Below are 25328 nucleotides of genomic sequence, written 5' to 3' on the forward strand. Positions count from 1 at the left end.
GTTTCTTGGGTGTTGAGTTTTATAAGTTCTTTATATATTTCAGATACTAACCTTTATAGGATTTCATCTTTTTGAAGAGAGTTGATAGTTTAGTTTTGACTTGTAAAATCCTTTGCTCCTCTTAAAGCTGGGTTTTACAAGGAAAGGAAGACTTGATTGGTTTAAAAAAAATTTTTTTTAATGTTTATTTATTTTTGAGGGAGACAGAGTGTGAGCAGGTGAGGGGCAGAGAGAGGGAGACACAGAATCCGAAGCACAGAGTCTGACGAGGGGCACAAACTCACGACCCGCGAGATCATGACCTGAGTCAAAGTTAGGCGCTTAATCGACTGAACCACCCAGGCGCCCCAGAAGACCTGGTTTTTATAAATTACTTCCTCCGTCAATTCAAAAACCTGGATTCTTCCCAGCAGTTGAGTTAAAAGGAAGTTTTCATATAGAATTCTTTCTTCTAGTGACCATAGAAGTGGAGTTTAATATTTAGGGACTGTGTACCTCATTTTCTGGGGAGTTTCATTTATTAGGAATGCATCATTAGTCAGCTTATTGGGGAATGTTTCCAAGACAGTGTGGCCGAATAATATCTTACCTCCAGCTGGACGGGAGTCAAACAGTCTTTACAATTACATGGTGGAAAAGTAATGCAAGCTTTATTTAGGCAAAACACTTGGGCCTTGACAACTCGCAGAATTAAGGGACCCAGGGAAGGTCTGGAACTTCTGTACATGAACATGGAGGCCATCATTAGAATTGACACCTGGGTTTGGTATCCAAACGCCGCAAGGAAAGAACGATTACAGACCACAATAGGACAAGATGGATTCTCTCTGCATACCGCTCTTCACCCAACACTTTTATCATTGCCAAGAAGAGAATTATAAATCACTCCTGATCATTCTTCATATGTTCCCCAGATTGTAGTTCATTTTCCTGAGCCTCAACTTACTGCACTTTGCTGGACCGTAAGCCCAGAGTGTGATATTGAAACCAGGCCCGTCTCTTTCAGAGCTCAATGCTGTGTAGTCCAACTCCGTGGCTATGCTGGGGGGCCAGGTCTGTGCCTGGGCCCTTTCACCAAAACTCATCCTCAAAACTCCCTGGATCCTGAAGCGAGATGATAGCCTGTGTGACCCCTGCATGGCTCATGATCAGTTTAGGGGAACCCTCAAGACATCCACTCACCCCTGCCTCGTTCTGCCTACTTCAGAATCCACACACACTGTGGCTATGTGACAGGGGTATCATGAAGCTGGGTGGGACCAGGAAAATCTGTTGTCCTGACAACCTAAGGATGCTTTCACCTCTTAGTGCAAGTGCGAAAAGGTAATGCAGGTGGTTGAGTAGACGTGGACCATTAGCTTCTTTCTTCCGAGGACAAGCGATCACTAGTTGTGGTCTTTTGTCCACAGTGAACTTGAATGATAGGCGGTAGGAGCCCTTCGAAGAATAAAAGCATTTTTAGGCCTGGAGAAGAGAAGAGTGGGAAAAAGAGGTAATATTTTAAAAGTCTCTTGAGTTTGAAGCGGAGACACAAGGGAGACAGGATCAAAGAGGTCCTTCTATGACCCTGGTGATGCCTATTATTGGTGATAATTCAAATGCTTGATCGTTTCACTCTATTAAAAGAAGGCCGCGGTTCGGATGTGTCTCCAGAAATTACAGGTATAAAACAAAGTTGGAGAGTTGTAAACGGACCTGACTTTGTAAAAGGCAGCAACAGCACTTGAAATTTAAACAGCAGTCATGGCAATTATTTCACAAAAATAATTTGTCAGGGGAAGCAGAAAGAAATCTAACTGAAAAAGAATAAGGTGCCACATAGGTTTTTTACAAAACACATTTAAGAATGCCTTTCGGGATATCATAATAAGCATCAGGAATATAATACAGGGACTGGGCATGATAGGCAGAATCAGGAAAATAAATAATTATTCAATGGGCCAGATTCTATGGCGGTGGGGGGGTGGTGAGTAGGGAAGAGCCAACTGATAGTGTTCACAGAGAGACCTCCATGTTCTTGAAACTTCTTGCCTCCCCCAAAAAACCATATCCATTTGGGGGTAGATTTCAACCAGGACCCAGTCTTTGTATGACCCTTACTTCAGGCAGGAAGTTCTGAAATGCACCTCCTATCAAACCTTGCACGCTTCACTTCCCGAACTTTCTCCTGTTTATCTTCGTTCCCGGCTGCCAGGGCCAGATAAAGTTTCGCACCGCTGAGGGCAGGTGCCAATCTTGATATAGCATGTATAGATCAAGTATGGGTCATTAAGTCAGAAGTTGCTAATTGTCACTGATGCATTAGCAAACCAACAAAAACATTTACCAAGCACCCTCTGCATGTAAGGCTTAATACCATAAATATACAAATGAATTTAAGACACTATCAAGGAATCAAGGAAACGATGAGCTCTACGTAGAGCTGACACTAAACATTAGCTCTTGGTAGGTGTTGTTAACTTTTCATGGAGATAAACATAAATGTCAGGATCAGGAAGAACCACCAAGTTCAGTAAAGGGGCACTAAATCACCAGGGACTAGAGTGGTCACTGCACCTTCAGGAAATATGGAGATGTGAGGGAGGAAGGGACCTGACAAACACACATTGATTGTTAACATATTATGGGTCTCAGGCTCCTTGCGTTTATTCTCTCATTTTTAATCCTGTCACCAATTATCCGAGGTAGACTCCGTCCTTACGTGTACGGATGAGAGCACGAAAGCCTGAAGCTCCTTAAAAATTTGCAAAGGTCACAAAACTAGTGCACAGAAGAGATAGATTTTGAACCCACAGCCAGTTGAGTTCATAATCTTATACTCTTCGCTTCACTGGGAAGGATATCTGGATTTGATAGGCTGAGAAGAGGCCAGAGAACAAGTTCCACCCAGTTTGGCCTGTATTTTCGAAATATGTACCGGCATAGTTGAAGTTAGTTCTGAGGTTGATAGCTCTCTTAGTAAAGTGGTGCAGAGAGAAATATGGCAGCCAAACACATAGAGGTGAATGCCACCATTGGGTTTTCGTTAACATTTGGTTTTACATTCCCCCAGAAGCAGACCCAGAGACAAAGATTCAAATGCAAAGAGTGTATAAGGGCAAGCAGGAGATACTGATGGAAAAGTGCGGGAATAAGGCAAGGAAGAGAATGCACATAATGGGCGGGCATATTAAGCCAGAACACCACCATGGATGACTGGAACTTAATCTCGTGGGGTATCATCGTTTTAAAAAATTGTTTTAATGTTTATTTATTTTTGAGAGAGAGAGAGAGAGACAGAGAGAGAGAGAGCATGAGCAGGGGAGGGGCAGAGAAAGAGAGAGACGTAGAATCGGAAGCAGGCTCCAGTCTCTGAGCTGTCAGCACAGAGCCCGACGCAGGGTTTGAACTCACGGACCGCGAGATCGTGACCTGAGCCAAAGTCGGACGCTCAACCGACTGAGCCACCCAGGTGCCCCTCGTGGGGTATCATCTGAAAAACAGCACATAACACAAATCTCAGAAGCATCTACCCAAGGAGTCAGAGGGCTGGAGGATTTAGACACCTGTTTCGACCAGTCACCGGCTAAGAGCTGTGGCAGAGGGGTGGTAGAGTGGGGGTAGTTAATTCCATGGTATTTCTTGTCTACTATGTGCACAAACAGAGCCCCATCTGAGGCTTGGGGGAAGCCCCAAGGGAAAGTCACGCAAACACAAGAAACTGGCTGTCTTGAGGGACATAGGTAAGGCCCAAGGGATATGGACAGAGCACGGAGAACACATGCTATAAACGTCAGCATCTTTGATGTAGGGTTTGTGATACTCTTTATTAGCCCACCCCTTTTGATGTGTACGATTATGTAGACCATTGTCTCTCAAACTTCAAAGTGCATGAAAATCACTTGAGCGGTTTGTCAACCGAGCAGGTTCCAGGACCTCCCCCATTGAAATTAAGATCCATAGTTCAGAGATGGAGTCCAGAAATTTGTGTCATTGGTAAGTATCCTTGGTGATTCTGACAAACATGGTCTGTGGATCACACAGTGAGAAACTGTGCTGGAATCTCCATGTACTACGTGGAAAACAGATAAGCAAGGGGGAGGCCATGTGATACAGTGAAAAGCAGTTGGTATTCGGATCAAGATATCCTTGGATATAAATGCTGGTTCCATTACTTAGTGACCCTAGAAGAATAATCTCATCTATTTGTTTCTTTTTACCTCTAGGATGAAGAGAAAAACACCCACCTAGACTGTTTCCTATGAGAGTTAAATGAACTAACCTCATTATGAGCTAGCCTCAATATGTGGCTTATGTTAAGGACTCAGTGTTAATTCTCTTTCTTTTGCGTGTTTGTTTCTCAGAAGATTGAAATCTGTTGACGAAGTGATGCCAGTGGCGTTTAATAATTAATGCCGCTTGATGAATCATACTTGATGAGGAGAAAACGTGATGATAAAGTAATGCAGACTTTGGCTTTAAATTTTCCCCAAACTTTCTCATCGCACCTAAGTTGGGTTACTTGTTGCGTTGGAATGACATCACATAATGAGTACCATGGGGCTAGAAACAGAAGTGTCCACATGCCAAGGAACAGATCAGGTTGTTCTTCCTCCAGACTCTCATCCTTAGACACGGACTTTCCATACTTAGAAACTATTTGGTTGATTGGCTCTTTGTGTTCCTAGAGAAGATATTTTCAATATATGAGGAAAAAAAAGAGAAGGTGCCAAGGGAAAGATTAGGGACAAAATAGACTATGATTTTGAAGAGATCATACGTATTTACTGTCACGATGTCATCATGCCCAAACTGAGTGGCAATGAGGATGCATTTGGGACTGTAATGGTAAGACCACAACATAACTCGCAAGAGATGAGGATCGGAGCACAAGGCAACATGCTTCGTACTTAATAGGTCCTTGAGTGTTCACTGAATTCAACGACATCATTCATGACAGAGTCACCTTCGTGCTTCTCCGGGTTCTCTAGGGAGTTCACTCCCTGGGCCTCATCTTTCTCTTAGTCACCTAGTTTGGCTTAAACGGTAACCAAATCTGTCTGTCTTCGAGTAAATGGCTTCTTCCTGGTCCTTAGAAATACAAAGGACAGTGTACCAATGCATGAAGATTTGTTACCTGCTCCGCAGGTCAATTGACTTAATCTCATAAACAAGACATGCCCAGGATAAGATTTTAAAAGAAAAACTTTCTTATAGATGTGAGTCCTGCTACGGACCACAGAGTTCTTTTACCATAGAGTGCGCCACTGCTCACGAACATGGCGCAAGAGCACGCGTTTCTTCAAGCTCAGAAACGTGAGATACGCAGTCCACCATCTTAACATGACCAGAGGAACTGACGCTGCTGGGCATGGCGCCTACAGCACAAGCCACCCTAGTACACTGCACTCCCAAAGCAGTCACTTGCCCCCTGCTTACACAGGAAAGCTAGAGTGGTCTGTTGGTAGAAGGATGGGATGGAGGGCCGAAGCCTGGTTTTAGTCCGTGTCTGTCGTCCTCTTACTAAGGGACCAAGATCAAGCCACATCTCTACACTGTCATTTTCTCTAATGTCAGAGGAAGGAGTTGGGTTAAATGATGGTTAATCTCTCCTCCTCCCCGGAGGTGATTTTTCGAACGAAAAAAATCAGGGTAACCAGTAATAAGTACACCTGACTCTCATTATTTGCATTAGGTATGTCCTCCAAGTAGCTGGGAACATTGAATTAGCAAATGGCGATCCACGGACCCCGCGGAAATATAGGGTTAGGTTCCGCCGAGCCCCCGATCAACTGATCAATAGGTAACCTGGTTTTATGTGTTTTCTATTTAAAGACACCTATATATCGTTGATTTATTAACATTGAGGTCACAGCCAACAGCACCGTTCAAGCACGGTAACTGGTGCTTGAACAAAACTTTCCTAACGTGCGTATCTTGTCCGTAAGGTGCCTCACAGGGTTCTTGTGCTTAGGAGCAGCACCCAGCATCTCAGCACTTCATTCGGGGACCAATTGCAAATAGATGAAATCACCAACAAAAAAGTACAAAATGCTAAAAAACATGGCATTGAAAAGCCCTTGGAAAGGACACTTATTTCCGGTATAAGAGCTGAAACGGGACGGCACAGCACCGCCTTGCCTGACCTCAGCTGGGACCATGGGCATAAGGCTAGTCAAATTTTTTGCTGCTCTGCACATGTCTGGAAATGACTATGAAAAGCACCACAGATACATATTTGGAAGTTACAAAGAAATTTTAGTGAGTGTCCAAATTTGTAAACGCAGAATCCATGAATAATGAGAATCAACTGTACGTGAAAAAATAAAAGCAAATTATTTTGTGATTTCATAGTCTCTTGCTTCTAAAAACAGCAGACTTTCTTCAAACCCTTAACTTAAAGCAGTGTCACAATCCCCTGCGTGTTGGGTAAAATTACAAGTCTATCTCCCAGATGGGGCAACGTGGGCGCGAAGCAGCTCCCCCAAATGTCCCGAGCAATTCTACCGAGCCAGGATAATTCAGGAGTGTGAAACTAATCCTGCGTTGGGCGCACTGGGGCTGTCCTGTCCCTGCTCAGTGACGGACAGAAGTGATGCTCCCCTTTCAGTACCTGCTAGCTAAGTCCTGGACTGAGGCTCTGTAGTGCGTGCCTAAAAATTGTTCTGGGACACACCTTCTGGAATTCTAGCAAGCGACTCTAACTACCGCCCGGTCACTTTGGCCTGTAAGAGTTTTCCCTGAGGATTAACCGGTCGTTCTTTCACCATAATTTTTTTCTTCCGGAAATGGCATCACTGACATTTTACCCCTCCCCAGTACACAGCCTCAGCTCCCTAGCCTCATGCCGAGGACTTTCTGGCCTCACCCAAGAATGATACCATTCGTTTTCCGGAGGGCAAGTATAACTTTCTATGCATCTTCTTAAATGTCTTATTTATTTTTGAGAGAGCACAAGCACAAGCGGAGAGAGAAAGGGGCAGAGGATCTGAAGCGGACTCTGTGCCGACAGCAGCAAGCCCCATGCGCGGCTTGAACTCACGAACCGCAAGCTCAGGACCTGAGTCTGGACAATCAACTGACTGAGCCACCCGGCTGCCCCTTTCTATTCATTTTTAAAAACTCCGCTCTCTTCCTCACAGTGTGTGTAGCAATGCCTGGTGCATAGAGCTCGCTGTGAACACACAGATGAAATGGAATTCTACTCCACGGTGAAAATTTCCCCAACGTTTCCAACCGCTCGTAATTGGAGGGAAACAACCCTGTGGAGTCTCTTCGGACCCGCTAAGCACTTGCTATTACCCCATCTCCCTTAATCCTCAACGGCCCTGCAAAAGTATTCTTCGTCCCACGTTATAAAAGGAGAAACAGGTCCAAATGAATTTATGTAACTTGTCTAAAGTTACAAAGCTAGTAAATGCAGATTTACTATGACTGCAGTTGAAAGCCTGTTTTTCCCTGCGAGCGATGGCTTTGTTTATTTGTACCACTAATGTCTTATATCTCCCCAGCTGAAGCTTCACAGATAATTTCAGTTGAAAAAGAAATTCTACTGCTGATTGCCGAGGACTTGAGCGGTGGACAAAAAGAACTGTGGGAGATAAGAGGGATCGGGCAGTATTCGTGTTAAAAAGAACGGCCACTTACCAGCTGCTTTATGAGATTTACATAAAAGTTTCTCTGCCAAGAAGCAAGAATGTAGTCATGCACTGGGAGAACAATTTGCTGATGTTTGTCTTTTAAGAAAACGGAGGTTAACGAAAAGAATGTATCACAGGTTGAAGACAAACTACCATCTCAGAAAAGCTGAAACATAATTCACAAAATGGCCTTTATTTCACATTCATCAGCTTTGAACTAACTACACACCTTCTCTATTATCTCACAAGAAGATAAATAATCGGTCGCCTCTTCTCTCCATTAGAAGCTGTTGGACACTGTTGGTCTGTCTGGAATTGAGCAGATAATACCACCCCCATTGTATAGATGATGTTCAAAAAATATTGTTTTTCTCCAAAAGATTCTTGTGCATCAATTATGGGCCGAACATTGCAACTAGCAGTTAACCCTGGATTTGGTGACTTCTTAAGATCCTTCTCAATCAATAGTCTATTCTTTTCTGTGACTAGTCTAAAGGCGATCAGATTCTCCCAAAATTTATGAACCCATCTAAGGTCATTGGAAGAATCTATAAACCCATGAAGGGGAGACTTTTTTCTTTCTTTTGACCTCTGCTAATACTATATTTCCAGCATTGTTGGGGCTAAGATTCTTCCCTTTAAGATCTACTTGTAACAGCATATTGATTGAGCATTATGAAAGCCTTATAAGGGGTTTAGGAGCTCATTTTACCCATTCCTAGTCCTCTTTCTAACACCCATACTTAGATTTAACACCTCCAGTGATGAGGATTGCTCCTCTGCCTGTGGCATTTTAAGAAACTCTTCCTGGTATTTATTTAAAAACCGTCTTCCAGTGACCTTTACCTATAAGTCATAACTCTTTGTTATTGAACCTGGAAGTATAGGTCCAGATAGTTTCGAAAAATGACTCTATGGTATAATCATAAGCCCAGGGCAATACTAGTTTATAAGCATTTCTCTGGTTTCCAATCTGGTTTAGGACGTGTCCCAGACTTTTCATTGTATGATGAGATTTTACTAGAATAGTTGCCTTAGAATAATTTGTGATTAGTTGGGTGGGCTTCCTCCCTCTTTGTTCTTCCAGCTCTACCACGGTCTCATCTAGCCGTGGGTAAGGATGTACTCGCCGTGCACAGGGCTCTTATTCTCATCTGTGGCTAAATCTGAAAGATGACCAGTGATAAGTCGTCTCTTCTCCTGATCCTTAGCACCTCCCTTTCAGAAACAGCTTGCTGATGAAATGAAGCCTGCTCAGACACGGGCCCTTGGGTGCTGCTGCCTCCTTCCAGTCTCAGATAGTTCTGGGAATGGTCAACACTCTACTGGTGCACAACTCAGTTGCACCGTGACGGGTGGCTGCAAAATACATGAAACCACCAGGTCACAGTCAGCAGGGGGACTGTGCATAAGAAACATGGTAATTTATAGTTTAGGTACATGTGGAATAAATGAAGGGAATAGAGGCAGAACAGCCCTGTCTGTGAAGCAGGACGAGAGTGGTTTGAACAGTTTAGGTACTGTTGTTTTATCATTTATTGTACAGTGTAAAATCTACAACTGTTTATTTTATTGCGTGACAATGTTCTTTTATTTTGCAATAAAGACTTTTAGCAGCAATACATTTTTTAAAAAAGGAAGCCTGTGCGTAGTTGAAGGATAAGAAGCGAATTTTGATGGCTCAAGAAAGTTAACGATGAACTTGTGCAAAATGTGTCTTACTTAACATTTACCCTCCGCCATGGGGCCTCAGGGGTGTAGCTGACTGCGTGGAAACCAGAAGGCCAAGTCTGCTGGAGAGGCATCAGCAGTTACTTCAAAAGGTAGTATATAGTTTATAAAGACTGTGCTCTCTTTACAACCACAGAAAGTCCCCTTCGTATCACTCCAAGAGATACAACTTTTCATTTAGATCCAATGGCTATTCTATGTCACTTTCACTCTTTTTTTTTTTTTTTGAGAGAGAGAGCACAAGCAAGGGAGTGGCAGAGGGAGAGGGAGAGAGAATCTCAATCAGGCTCCATGCCCAGTGAGGAGCCCAACACAGGGCTTGATCTCACGACCCCGAGCTCATGACCTGAGCTGAAATCAAGAGTTGGGCACTTAACCGACTGAGCCACCCAGGCACCCCGACTCGTGTTTTAATCTGAGATTTTTTTGTTCCTGAATTCATACTCAAGCAACAGCTGTTAGCGTGCGGCATCGTGAACAACAGAAGAAATTCACAGTAAAATGTGGAGTATTGTGCCAGTGTCATCAGATTCTACAAATAAAAAATTAGCTCATCCCAATCATGCTTCTTTTTCCCTCGGTTCAATGTAACCAAAGCCAACCTTGTAGAAATTCATTCTTTTGACAGTGTAACATTTGACATTATTGTGAATGTCAGAGAGTTAGCTAAAGTGTTTGACATTGAAGATAAAATTACGTCTTGACAATGAGTACACAGCACAAATTTTGGTGAACCACAATGTTCTTAATAAATTAAGAAACTCGTGAAGCAGAGAATTGGATATGATGCACAACATACCTCATAATTACATCCAAATAAGCTGTGATATTCTACCAAATGATATAGAAACTGTAGTGGTCAGGGGTGCCTGGGTCACTCAGTTGGTTAAGTGCCCGACTCTCGGTTTTGGCTCGGGTCTTGATGTCACGGTTCATGAGTTCAAGCCCTGCATCGTGCTTGGAGTCTGCATGGGATTCTCTCTCTTCCTCTCTCTCTCTGCCCCTCCCATGCTCTCTCTCTCTCTCTCTCAAAATAAATAAATAAACTTAAAAAAAAGTCTGTTAAAAAAAAAAGAAACTGTAGTGGTGAAACTGTAAAACTGTGTTTTTAAGTATACAGAGTAACTAAATTCCATAATTTTTTGACAACGCTGATTTTAAATTTTAAGGAGGTACTGTGGCATGGCAATATGTGTTTTCTTTCTTTGCTATTTGAAATCAGCTTTTAAAAATGAGCTTTTGAAGAACTACTTTGTAAAGTAACCCAAGTGTCCTGCAGTAAAAAAAAAATACATATATATATACATATATATGTAAGATTATTATATATATTATATATATATAAGATTTCTATAAACTGGAATTGAACTTTTAAAAATAAGTTGGAAATATTTAAGTCAAGTATTTGATGAATGGAACAGGAAAGTTCCATATACAAAGCATTTGAAGCTTTGTATATATTGTATTTACTGAACCGCTTTGAATATTTATGTTGAATATATTGAAAACAAACTTGCGAAGAGAAAGGCATTGACATGTATCCCTACAAAAACAAACAAGAAACTGATTGAATTAAATGGTGAGCATTCAAGTAGTTTACATAATAATTTTTTAGATCCGCAGGCACTAAAAACATTAATGGTAGTCAGCAAGGATTTGCTTCGCGCCAGCTACTGAGCAAAGCACGTCATACGCTTTGTCTTTAATATTCCCAAGTATGAAGGAACAGTAATAGTAAAAAGGAACAGTAATAACAATGTTATTATCCTGGGTTTTTTTTTTTTTTTTGATGTGATTTTTGCTTGCTTTTTGTCTTTGTTTTTAGATGAAGAGTCTGAGCTGAAAAGAAAAGAGCCACGTGAATTTATCCCAGATTATGGAGCCGCCGGCAAAGCCAAGGAGCTGATGCATTTCCCTGTGACTCCAGATCTGTGTCACAGCCATAACACCGCAGCGTAGCTCCGCCAGCCAGTAATTGCTCGGTCCTTTGAAACCTATGCTTCACCCCTGACACTGTCACCAAACCTTAGTTTGCATTGTGTGTACTATAAAAAAAAGTACTCAAAGGTTTCCCAGGATTTATTTTCCAAATCCAAAAGTATATGGCCACATTAAACTTTTTATTGATTTGTGTTTAATTAAATGTGCCATTCCCTCCTGGTTAGAATCGCAGTTCGCTTTTGGGAAGACAATAAAAGTTTCGTTGTTTTTTTTTTAACTCTTTCAATTTACAAATGAGGAATCTGGAACCCACAATGCTTCATGACATCCTCAAAGATACAATGCAAGCTGAAGGCAGAGCTGGGTCCAGAAGCCTTGAAGTTTAGCTCTCTCCCCTGGTACATTTCGCGACTTCAGACGGACCTTTCCGCCTCCCCAGGAAAGTTTAGCATGAGTCTGAGTCGTCGCTCATAGCCACAGAGAACCCAACAGTGCTTTTGCAGATGTGGAAAGATCTTATGGTCTCTGGGTGTTCAGAGACCAGAAAATTGTAGGGAAGTCAAGAATGGCCGCTCTAGTAAGAAAGGAACACTCTTGAGAGAGTGCGGACTGGAGGAAAATAGGCACACTGATGTTGCTTATACTTTTATTAAAGTCCATTGTTTCTGAGAGAACATTGTCATTTGCAGGAAGCAAAGAGTGTAGGTCTGAAAGTCTTCCCTGACTCACTTCCAGAGAAATGAAGAACGGGACCCGCGTGGCTCCCAGCCACCCATGCTAACAAGAGGTCTCCTCAAAGGCCCTTTCCCTGGGTGTTCAGTTGATATCATCAGCCTAAAGTGTCTCCAACTGGAACTGGCTGCTCCCAGAAATCTGTCAGCTGAGTGTTTGGAAGAAACTGAGAAATCCTTGAAAAACATGAAGGGATCAAAAGTACTTATTAAAGTATTTTCAAAAGAGCTCTGGGTTTAATAAGAAGCAAATGAGATCAGATAGAGAGGAATCTGGAGACTGGTTCTGGTGTGGAAAACTCCTTGTGGCAAAGACCAGAAGAAAGGAACATACCAACGGGAACAGAGCTTATTTGGAAGCAGGGTGTTAGTGTGCAAGTAAATTGCTCTGCCCTTGAACCTGGAGGAGTGTGCAGAAGTAAGCAATTACTTAAACAGACACATCTTTCCTGAGAGATCTGATCCAAGGAAAATAGTGAATTACAACAAAAATTGTAAGGAAAAGAGAGGAAACACCCAGTCTTCTCTCTTAACTGAGAGCCTTTTCACGTCTCCAGAAGACTTGCAACCTAGAGTCCGGACTTTATTTATGCATTAGTCAGTTGTTGGCACTCTAACGAGTTTCATTAAAAGAAAGTTCTAGAAAAAAATACGGATTTTCTTCTCTCACCAGCCAGCCAGCCAGCCAGCCAACCAGCCAACGAACCAACCAGACAAAACTACCTTCTATACACTTTTAGAGTAAAATGTAATTTAAATGCACGTTATTATGTAGAACAATTGTCCGTGGAAAAGAACATCCATTCACTTAATAAACTCCAAATCATTGACTAGGCCAGAAACAGCCAATGCCCAGGGCTACACAAACACTGACGCATCAGAACCAGGGTAGATTTCTTCCATAGAAAATTAGAACCCTGTGAGTCTCAGCTCTCTGCACTCTTAGTGAAATCTGGAAAAAAGGCCAATCTGTAGGGAGATATTTATCTCTAAGGGATTGACCAAACTGATGGCGGCAATCTTCTCTTAAATTTCAGGTGTATAATTAATGAATATGGTCAACTATAACACTAAAAATTAAAAATACAGAGAAACACCTAAAACCTGATGTCCCCAGGATATGATGAGAGAGATACTTCATTCAGAGCATGTAAGATCTTAAAGCAACATAATCACCTGGGCAAAAATGGCAGTATTTGCAAAAACTTGAATTGAAAAAGTTCATTCTCTTTGACATAGTCATTCCAGTTTAGAAATGTATTCTAAGGAAACTATATACACACACAGTCTTAGCTACAGAATTCTTCACTGTAGCTTTGTTTTATTTTTATTTATGTTTTTAATGTTTATCTTTATTTTTGAGGCAGAGAAAGACAGAGCATGAGTGGGGGAGGGGCAGAGAGAGAGGGAGACACAGAATCCGAAGCAGGCTCCAGGCTCTGAGCTGTCAGCACAGAGCCCGACATGGGGCTCAAACTTGTCAAGTGCAAGATCATGACCTGAGTTGGATGCTCAACCAACTGAGCCACCCAGGCACCCCTGTAGCTTTGTTTTAAAAAGAAAAATAGGGGCTCCTGGGTGGCTCAGTCGGTTAGGCATCTGACTTGGGCTCAGGTCATGATCTTGAGGTTTGTGAGTTCGAGCCCCACGTCAGTCAGGCTCTGTGCTGACAACTCAGAGTCTGCAGCCTGTTTCAGATTCTGTGTCTCCCTCTCTCTCTGCCCCTGCCCTGCCCATGCTCTGTCTCTCTCTCTCTCAAAAATAAAGAAACATTTAAAAAATTAAAAGAAAAAAAAACCAAGAAATACCATAAAATTCAATGAAAGGGGATTGAGTAAGGAAACTATGGTGTATTCATTTGATAGCCATTTTTTGCAGCCATTAAATAACAGAATTTATGTATGTCATGAAATATATAAAAATAAATATATTTATATTTATATGACTAAAAGGTAAGCTAGAAGATAATATCACTGTATCCAAAATTGGTAAACAATAGTAAGTATATACATGCGTATACTGAAATTTGAATGAAACGTATTTAAGTATTTATGGCAGTTGTCTCTGGGTGGTAGTATTACAAGGGCTTTTTAATTGTTTTCCTCTATACTTCTATTTTCTAGATATTTGTATTTATAGCTGATACGTCTGATGCAGTATCCAACCTTCCCTTAAGAGCAAACAACTGCTCTTTGGACACAGGTGACCTTCTGATTGGTCCAGGGGCAATTATCTGACCCAACCATATCTCATCCTTGGGTTGGTTGGGGAACCTTGAGATGGCTTCATCTTTGAAAGGTGATGAGAGAAGGAAAAAAGAAGAGAGAGAGAGAGAAGAGAGAGAGAGACAGAGAGAGAGAGAGAGGGAGAGAGAAATTAGGAGAGATAGTTGGTCCCTAAAGCTGCCTCCATTCTCATTTTTAATTGTTTCTTAATGCCAATCAAAGAAAATATGCACCTTATAATCAACCTCCCTTTCTAAAGATGGCTGATGTGTTTCTTGCAAACAGCTAAAAAAACACAATACCAGAAAAACGAATCTATCATAATTAAGAGAAAAGTGAAATTGCATTTTGAAATAAATCTGTAGCAGGATAATACGTTTTTATGCTTTGTCAATTATAAAAAGATAACTAGACGCACTTTTGTATTCTTGGCGTCCTGTCCAGCAAAGTGTCATTTTCTCAGAAAGTTAAAGTTATTTGCTACGCGTGCTTCTCTGTTTTTATAATTCTGAGCAAATGACAATGTTGCTTTCCTTGAAGCCTGGATAAGATTTTCCTCGTACATGTAAGTCTTCATCTTAGAGAAGTTCACTCCATATTCCACCTTCAATGCAGTTTTCCTTATTTATTAGTCCTTATTGGTCAGCATGCCTTTCTGAGAATACACTTTTAGGAATGTTACTGGTCCTCAGTCCACTGTGTTTTGGAAACTCTGAGAATCCACCTGTCCTGCAAGCAGGGAATAATATATAAGAGATTATTGAGTGGATGGATGGGTGGATGGATGGGTGGATGGATGGACAGATGGACAGATGGAAGAGACTGCAATATTAATCAAATGTGTTTTTAATGTCTAGGATATGCTTAGCACTGGGCCAGTCTCTGAGAAGCCATGTCAGTAAGAATCATGAATTCCATCTTTGAGAAGCTTAAAAGAATGTTATGTTGGACTGCAAGTCATTGTTAAGATCCTCCCTAAGAGCAATCTATCTTTATGAGTGGTTCATGCCCCGAAGGCAGGTCGGATCACTCTAAGATATGTGAAGCTCTGGAAAAATTTATCTATATAAATATAGATAACACCTTGAGTCCCCCAAATTAGTGTGTCAGCCCCATTCTGGAGGCCCGATCTCATGTGCTCCCACCAAAGAAATTCCACACCAGCCAGTGGGAGTGATCCACTTGCCATATCAGCCTCTTGAGGCCCTGGGGTGGCCCCATGGGTGGCAGGTCTCAGAGCTATTCACAGCCCCTGGTTGAACCTACAAACGGGATAGCAGGTTGACTGAGATCCATGTGGGTTTCTATCTGGGCAGGGAAAGTCTTGCCTGGGTAGCATTGTGGGCTCCACCTGTTCATAGGCAGTAGAAGGGGACTGGAAAATGTTGAGGGAGACGCTTCAAAGCACAGACCTCCATAAGACATGGGGCTTGAGGCAGGAATCCTTGTTTGCCAAGACTAATGGTGGTTCTAAAAGTAGGCATTTCTTTTTTTCCAAATGCCCTTCCCCTGGACTCACTGTTATTCATTTTGTCACAAATGCCCACGGTGTCCAAGGCACTAAACATAATAAGTAATCATCTTGGTAATGGAAAATTCCACCTCCTTACCTAGAGTCTGACAAGCCATCATTGAATTTCCAAACAGCTTACCATCAATGACAGAAGTCTAAATACATACATACTTATAATTACCTTCCAAGGCTCCAAGCACATTAAGGGAGAGAAATATGAACTCTTGCCCCTATATTCATACTTTAATATTTTCTTCTGTTGCCTGATCGTCTGCTTTGTGTGGGTCATGAAGCTGATGAGCTAGATGGCTTTCTCCTTCTAAATGAAGAGCCGTCAACCAAATTAGAAGCACTGAAGTAAAAGCCAAGTAGTAAAGGCCAAAGGCAGGAGTTAGAGCTGTTTGGACATGGAAGACAGAAGTGGGACATGGGGAAAAGTGTGGACTCTTGTGCACCCGTGTCCCAGACACAAAGAGAAACCACCAACAAATGCCGAAAGGGTCCTTTTCCTGAAATACCCGGGGACATGGGGTAACTCAAGCAGTGTAGCTATAGGGCACAGGAGATGAAATGGAGTATGTATCCCATTGAAGGGCCATTCTCCTCCTTTGCCGGGGAGCAAAGCAGAACTTTTTTACAGGGAGGATCCATGAGCAGAAGTTCCATCTTGTGACTTAGCCACTTTGCAGGCACCGGCAGATGGTACCCTCTGCACAGGTATCAGTGTCCTCTGAGTAAACACTGGCAGAGACGACAGTTCCAAGGAATTTGCAAGACATTTTGAGGACACCAGCTATTCATAAGTGGGCTCCAGAGCAGAAAAACACAGCAGGTGCAGCATGGTTACTGTGGCTGACAGATGTCAGCTTTTAATTATACACAAGTTAATACAGTGTTTAATACCGATCAAAAGTCTTTCTCCACTTCCCAGGAAAACGTTTCTCAGAAAAATGAAAAGAACTTGTTGTGCCTCTTTGAACAGATCGCTCGATCCTTTGGAGACTCATTTTCCTTATCACAGAGATAGTATGAGGACTAAATACACCCTGAAAGGCTGCTATGTCTTTTGTGTTACTAGTTACGTGGTCATTCTTTTCTGAGGGTCGACAGTTATCACTGTGTTCTTTGGGTACATGTGAGGGTACAGTAACCTAGTTTTTAAAAAATGTGGGCTTCTTTTCTGGATCCTTCTTCTGGTTGCCAGTTACAGTGGTGAGTAATTATGTGCAAATGCACGCTCTCCACTGAAAGTTGTAAAAGGCAGAAAACTCATTTCTTCAGCGCCCTTGAAAAGCTACAAGACACTAATGCATGTCTGTGTGCCAGCAGTTTAGAAATGAAAATCTCCACATTCCTTGTGCCTGGTCTCATTAATTCTCCCCACCCCATTGGTGTTAAGGTTTTATAAATAAGCAAGACAGGATTGATTTGTTCCATTTCAGCAAACTGTAAAAGAAAACAGTCAAGAAATCACTCCCATCATCATCCCCCACTGCCTCCCCAGTGTGTTACTCTCTAAAACTGGGCAAAAGCCTTTCCCAATTAGGTGAAAGATGATTTCATTTCAGTAATCTTTAGAGAAGTTATTTCTGGTTTGTGCAAACATGCCAAAATAATGCAGCAGGCCTCATAAAGAGTCCACCTTGATTTCTCTCTGGCTGTGGGAAAACTCAAGATGCAGGAAGACCTGATTACCATATTATGAGGATTTATGGTGTTTAGCTGCACCTATGTAGATGTAGCCTAGAGGAATAGAAGGAACATGGAGGAAAGAATCAGAACACCTCGGGTGTTGCGGGGGGCGGGGGGGAGGCGCTTAAAGGTGTCTGGTTCTGGGTTTACAAACGTTTTTAGTAACATCCTGGAAATTCCAGGCAAAGGTTGCCTTTTGGCTACGGATAGGGAGAGGGGCAAGAATCTTCAGCCAGAGCAGATCTACTTTTGCAGATTTCACAGTTGAGGCTTCCATAGATGATCAGTTTCACCCACCAATATAATCTAAAAACCTGTTGTTACATTGGTGGTTTGAATTCTCCCTCCGACTTCTCAGCCGATTCGTTCTGTCACCTCAACAGTTCCAGTGACGGGGCCCCCAAAGCACCCATCTTTGGACAGATGTTCCCTAAATTCCCTTTTAGCTCTATTAATCCATACCAATGTATGAATATAAACAGGAAATGCAATGGTGTGGACATAAATTGAAGCCGTTTGTCTAACATGACTCATCAACTCTACATAGCTACTCTTCTTCCTATAGCTACTGAGGGCAAAAACAATTTCAAATTTATTTTGTTTTAACATATTTTTTAAAACATGTGAAACTACACCCCCCCCCTCCCCATCCTGCCTTTTGACACAGGGTGTTGCTTTTTCTCTTCAAGAGGGAAAACATTCACATCAGGATTGATTTAAATTTTTCCCCCTTTTAAATCATAAACAGTCCTGGTACAAGAAACAGTAGCTGTTATTGATTAAAAGTTCATTTGCCTTGCCTGGGCTGATGATTGATACTTGGAGGGGTGGAGGGGTGTTGGATTTTTGGCTGGGAGATTGGAAGTGGGGCAATTTTGTCACATTACCTGTTCTTTATACGAGTGTTAGTGTTGGAGGAAATTTAGGTCTGGGGAAAGAGCTTTTTTTTCTCCCAAAAAGTTGGTCCAACTTTTGTTTTATTTTGTTTCTTGCTATGCTGTGTTCATCAGCTTTAAGTAGCGGTAGTGCATACGAGCTTGCGAGAGCCTCTCTAAATGGGCTTTTAATGGTCTGTTGAATAAAGCAGCTACCAGTTCAGGAAATGCATGCATTTTATAGGTGCGGATTTTCAAAGCTTCTATTTGTGAGTGCCAGTTGAGAGGTGCCTTTGTATATGTTCTTCACAGACCCAGTACAGCAATAAAGACCGCTTCTGGAAGCATTAAAAAAACAAGGAATAAATTTTCTTGTCCCACTTATACTTCTAATGTCAAGAATAATAATTTTTGTGGTTAAAGAAAAAAAAAGTATCTTTCCTTTAGGAAAGTTATTTGAGCCCATCAGAAAATCATAATTTCATAGGAGCGTGGCAATCGAATTCATTGAATGCATTTGCCTGTGATATTTGTAATCAAGGCATAGGGTTTTCAAGAAAGTAAGAAGTGATTAGCAGTTATAACAGAATTCTTAGTGTTTAGTTTTCTAATTTGTATGTGTTATTAACATTATCTCTCTTTTAGTTTTTAACTGAAGCCAACATACACCATATCCTTGAACTTGTCAGTTAGTAGAACATCTGGAAGTAATAGTGATCTTTGCACAACACCGTTTAATATTGACGTATTAAATTTAAAATAACAGAATATATAATATGACACCAGGTTTTATTAGATAGCAATAAAGGCAACAAGTAGCTGTAACCAAACATTTTTTTTTAATGTGGTGGGAAACCTTAGAATTGAAAGATACTCCATTAAATTTATTTTTCTGAAAAATTGGAAAGACTGTTATTTTTCATATTTAATGGCACAGCACCTTGGCTGAAACTGAAAAAATGGTATTTTGTGGAAGCACAGTTTGAGAACCAGTATCATAAATAGAGATGCATGGAAATTCTGAGGTTTCTAGAGATCTTATATATCACAAGTTGGACTTTTTCAAAGTTGATTTAAAATCCTCAGGACCATCTAAGTCTGAAACCAAAGGGAAAAAAGCAAATTAAGAAAATGCTGATAAATTTGACTACTGCAAAATGTAGTCCTTTTAGTCTGCTACGTAAAACTAAAATTAAGAATATTTAAAAGGCAAAAAAGAGAAACTGGAAAACATATTTGCAGCATATATTATAATGTATTACAAAACTGAAAATCATGCGAGTTTGTACAATTCCGCAAGTGACCAACTAGTACTTGGGAAGGTAGAAAACAGTGGTCAGAAAATACTAAACAATTTACAAAATAAGAAATACATAAAACAATATGCATAGCAAAAATGACCCAACGTTATTATTATCTTTTGACGCTTATTTATTTATATTTGAGAGAGAGAGAGGAAAAGCAGGAGAGGGGCAGAGAGAGAGGGGGATGCAAAATCCAAAGCAGGATCCAGGCTCTGTGCTGTCAGCGCAGAGCCCAATGCAGGGCTTGAACCCAGGAACTGGGTGATCACAACCTGAGCCGAAGTCAGACGCTTAACTCACTGAGCCACCGAGGCGCCTCCAAATTACTCAGTTACTGCTAATCAGAGGAATCCATATTAAAACAATGAAATAACATTTATTTCTATCAATCAGTGGATTTAGAAAAATGGATGCAGTCAGACCCTGCTATGTATGTTAATATAATTTTTAGAAAAATAATGCAGTAACATCTATCAAAAGCTTTAAATTTTTTTTACTTTTAATATAATCAACATTTCCACTTCCAAACATGGGTTACCATCTCCCAGTTTTTCCTTTATGTTAAGGCTTTTGTAGGACAGTCTGTGTATCATTATTTAAAATTGGAAAGATGGAAATAATCTCATTGCTTAATTCTAAAGGACAGGTTAAGTAAATTATGGGATAACATACTATCATACTATCATAACTAACATATCATACTATCAGGCCTTTAATTATTGTGTTATAAATGTTTCCTTATTGATATTAGTAGGTATTCATCATTTTAATGGGAAAAAAGCAAGTATCAAAGATACAGTATGCCATGATTTTATTTCTGTTAGATTATATGTGCGCAGGAAATGGCTGGAAGTTCATATATCACGGTGTCTATTTGTCATTCTATCTGGGTGGGTGGAATTATGTGTGTTTATTCTGTTTGTGTTTTAGTCTATGCAATTTTTTTTCTATAATGATGATGTGTGTCAGATTGAGGGAGAAAACAAAATGTATTTTCCATCCTGCAGAAGCTATCTAAGGAGACCAAATGACATATCTAGCTTAAGACATGTTATTACCTCCAACAATCGTCATTCTTTCTCTAAAAATAATCTCTCTTATGGATTCTTCCTCTTTAGAACGCTTTTCACCCGTTTTATTCATGGGTCATCTCAGCTGGTGACGACTTTCATATTTCTCCAAGGGAACGTATAGTTTGTTTCTATGCAATAAACTCTTCCAATCACCAGTAATGAAATCAAATCACTCTAAATTAGGGTCTTTGGGAGGGAAAGGCCAAGTCAATGAATAGCTTTGTATGATTTGAATGAATCCCTGAAGAAATAAATCAGACTCTTGGCTTTTATCTTAGTCCCAGCCTCTGGAACAAGAATGTTAACTCAGCCAGCTTAATGCTTAGGAAAACAAAACAAAAAAACGAAACAAAAAAAAATGTTTAGGAAAACCAAAAAAGAAAACAAAACAAAACTTTAAAGTCTCAGTGTCCATAAAAGGATAAAGATACTCATTTGATCCCATTTTTTGAGCATCTACCCAAAAGAGCTTAGTATGGACTAAATATGTTTAAAATGAACATCAGGAACAAACTTAGAAGGGAAAAAAAGGAGAAATAACGTCTGGATTTTGGAATTGAGAGACCCGAAGGGGTGAAACGCCAGGGGTTCACAGCTCAGCCCTGCATCTTACAAACTGTGAGAATATAAAGAATCCACTTAATCCTTCTGCAGGGAGGTAATACCAAAGTAAGGATGTTATGATTGTTAAGTGAAATGAAATACATCGTGCAGTAAACAATTAGTAAATATCAGTTTCCTTCATTCCCAGGAGAAGAGAAGAGGGCAGAGGAGGAGAAAGCAGGAAATCTCCCTCACCTCCAACCCTCATCTCCAGAATTTCAGGCACAGCCCTAGCAGTCTGGTGGGGGAAATATATATGTGTATATATATATATGTGTGTGTGTGTGTGTGTGTGTGTGTGTGTGTGTGTTTGGAGGGAGGAATGATGGGAACAAGGGGATATTTGAAGACAATTTAAACATCCATCTGAGAATCGGAACAGCAGCAACAACAAAATCGATAGTCGTAAAAAACAGTAACAACTGAGATAAGACAGCGTCCCGGGAAGCGGTGGGCCCGGAACACATAGATCACTATTTTTGAGACTCATCAGGTTCTCTCCCTACCCTGCCTCCTCCTGGATCATGCGAGGCATCTCAGGTATGCTGCTTAGCGCTTACCCTGGTTTTGCTATTTGCCATTTGTCAGTTGCCACTTGCCAAATGAGAAAACAATTGTTTTCCTCTCTTAACCCAGAACAATGCTATACAAACACAGAACGTGATCTTTAAAAATGCTTTGAGCTTTAGAGAAGGTAACACTTACACCCAAAATATTATTGGTGTTGCTGTTGTTGTCGTGTGCAGCGTGGTTGAAGGTGTTCAACCTTGGAACTTGGTATTCATCTTGGAACCCTGAAGCTGGAGAAAATTCCACCTCGCTTCCAGCCTAAGCGGGAAATAGTCTGGAGGAGATGTGAAATTTTAGGAGCTCTTGAACCATGGTGAATGTGGAGGAAATTTGATTAAAAAAATAGTTTACGAAGGGCACGGTGGGGGCTGGTGATCGGGAAAATCGGAACGGACATGTGGTATGTACCTCGCACTGAGTGTGGTTTGAGAGAGTTGGTGTGAATTAGGAATATCATGAATGTGAAATACATCCACCACAAGGTCTGCTATTGTGGGTTTGAGTTTGGAATCCTGAAGTGTTTCTTTAGGATCAAAGCTTTGGCAGAGGGAGGTGGGCATGGGGACAGGTTCCAGTCTGGCCAGAAGCAAAAGCTCTACATTTTCCTCAGGAGACATGTAGTCTGAGAAAATACATTTGGTTGCTCTGAGTGTACGTGTTCACATTTATTTTGGAGTCCTTTTTGAAATTTCTGAAGTGAAAATGCCTGTACTCTGAAACAGGGCAATCATGACAGCTGTTAATTCTCTGACTCTCTGTCTCTGTCTCACACACACACACACACACACACACACACACTAACCAGTATTTACTCTTTGATGTTTTATTAGTGCCACTACTTTTGGGGGCACACAGTGAATTGGAAAGAGTCCTCCTGAGGTCCATTTGAAGCTCTCTGCCCAAACTCTCTGGAGGAAAGGAAGAGCCATGCCCCAGTGAATCTCAGCACATTTTTTTTCTACCATAAGTCAGGTTAGTTTTATTTGAGGTCAAAACGGCAATTGAAGTAGGAAATATGCTCCTGGTATTTGGAGGAGGAGAAGGGGATCTGGGCAGACCCAGGCCGCTCTGGCCCGGGTGTCTCACTGTGTCCCAGGGCAGAGGTAGCACTGCCACTCCACTGCGTCACATGAAGAACACCCAATTGGGAAGGACAGCCCTGAGCGTTTGGGCCAGATGTTCACAGCATCTTGCACCTTCCCAGGAAATTGATTTTGGGATAAAGGCGAAGCAGATGACTGGCAAAGGCTCCCGTGATGGAAATTGAAAATGTCAGGGAACAAAAGACATAGGAAATAAGAGTTCCCTTTGGATGCAGCTCTCTCGGCAACATCCTGTTCCCAGCCATGAGCCCACCACTCGGCCGAAGGGAATGAAATCCAAAAGGGAATTTGGCCCCATTTCCTCTGACCTCTTGAGGTGGCAGTGGAGAAGGATGGCTCCCCATTCCCCATCTCCCGGTCTCCCTTTTCTCCCTCCAAATGGATGACTTTAGGGGGAGCAAAGTCTCTCCTCACCCACCAAGTGGCATAGAAGCCAATTCTTAGAGTAAGGTATTAGATGTTATTTATATCTGTAGCTCTACTCCCTAGCAATAAGTACTCAATAAATGTTTGTTCATTGTGTGTGTGTGTGTGTGTGGTGCCGGGGGGGGGGGGGGCGCGGTGATGGTTAAGATTTCTGGAGCGCCTCCCCTGGGTCAGGGTGCCAGGCCCAGGGACATAGTTTTATGTGAGCTATCTCATTCACCTCTTCTACCGGTTCGACGAAGTAGGTCATCAGAACTTCTCAGAAAATGGAGGCACGTGGAAATTAATGTCATATTTGAGCTGTGAGGGGTTGGTGTTTGAATCGCGAACTGTCCACTCCAAAGAATGATCTCCTTCCATACCGTGGTGCTGATTATATCCTCTCGGGCAATGCGTAGGCAGCACCATACTTGCAAGGTGTGAAGTTGAACAACATCCGCTATTGTATCACTGTAGAAAAAGGTTCTCCAAACTCTAATTGTTCCCACATGTTGGCTGATAGACCAAATCGCTTCTAAGTTCTTTTCTGAAGGAATCCCTTGGACTCAAAATCAGGGCAGAGTCATGTAAAAGATTACTGAAATGGAGTCTTTGAATGTGCTTCTAGCATTTCCCCTCACTGGATGTGATACTACGAGAATCAGGCTGCCCTTCAGAGCTTCAGTTTGTTCGGCAAACAGGAATATGTCCCATCACCCGTACTCTCACCACGGAGAATGGTCTTAACTCAAGGAGTAAATTAGATGGGCTTCGTGAGAGAATTTGAAATCTGCCAGATTGTTAAGGTCGGAGACACTGTCTTTTATCTTTGTAAACCCCAAAACCCCTGGGAAAGTGCTCAACAGGTTTGTGAAATGGGTGAACTGGTATAGCTTTGCATTCAAATACAAGACTTCCATGTTTCTGGTTCAATTTAGATAGTTGTCACGGCAATCAGCGGTCTCTTCCTTTCCAGTGGCCTAGGGGAGGTGGCGGTAAGTTAGAGGGCACTGGTTGTCTGGTGAACCTAAGGAGAGGGTTTGAGATAGTTAGAGTCGAGCCATCTGAAGGTGCACGGCTTCAGCAAAAAACCTAGAACCTAAGACTAACGTGGGTAGCAGGCTGCCCGCCTTCAAGGACACATATGTACTTGAACAACAAACATATCAATGATGACCAATGTTGACTGATGACAACCAGAAGAGTTCTTGAATGATACCAGAGAAGTGGGAGATTTCCTCTCTGGTTATCAACATGGCAAAGACCTGGATTTTGATTTTCTACCATCCTGACTGGAACATATTAAATTAGATTTAAAGAAACAAATGTGTGTGACACTTAATTGCCATGGCATTGGGAATGAAAGTTCATACTTGTTAGAAAGGCCATACATAACTTTTGACCTAGGAGTTGGTTATGTAGCCCATATAGAATGTGTGTAAGTGACTTACCACCACATGAAGACGCTTCCTAATTAATAAATGTGGCTGTACGAAGCCTTTTGGGAAGCTCTGGTAGAAAACACTCCCATAGATCATTCAGAAGCTTCTTAATTTTTTTTATGTTTATTTATTTTTGAGAGAGAGAGAGAGAGAGAGAGAGAGAGAGAGAGAGCATGTGTGGGGGAGGGGCAGAGAGAGAGAGGGAGACACAGAGTCCGAAGCAGGCTCCAGGCTCTAAGCTGTCAGCACAGAGCCCTATGTGGGGATCGAACCCGTGACCGCAAGATCATGACATGAGCCAAAGTCAGACGCTCAACCGACTGAGCCACCCAGGCACCCCCAGAAGCTCCTTTAAATCCTGTTTATATTCATGTTATTGTTTAGGCTTTATGCATGTAAATTGACCTGAGCCACACAACAACCCCACAAGGTAGATGATAATATTACCATTTTACAGATCGTGGAAGACGAGCGACAAAGACAATAATCCAACAATCAACC

The sequence above is a fragment of the Panthera tigris genome, chromosome F3 (assembly GCF_018350195.1).
Source record: "Panthera tigris isolate Pti1 chromosome F3, P.tigris_Pti1_mat1.1, whole genome shotgun sequence".
Classification (NCBI taxonomy): Eukaryota; Metazoa; Chordata; class Mammalia; order Carnivora; family Felidae; genus Panthera; species Panthera tigris.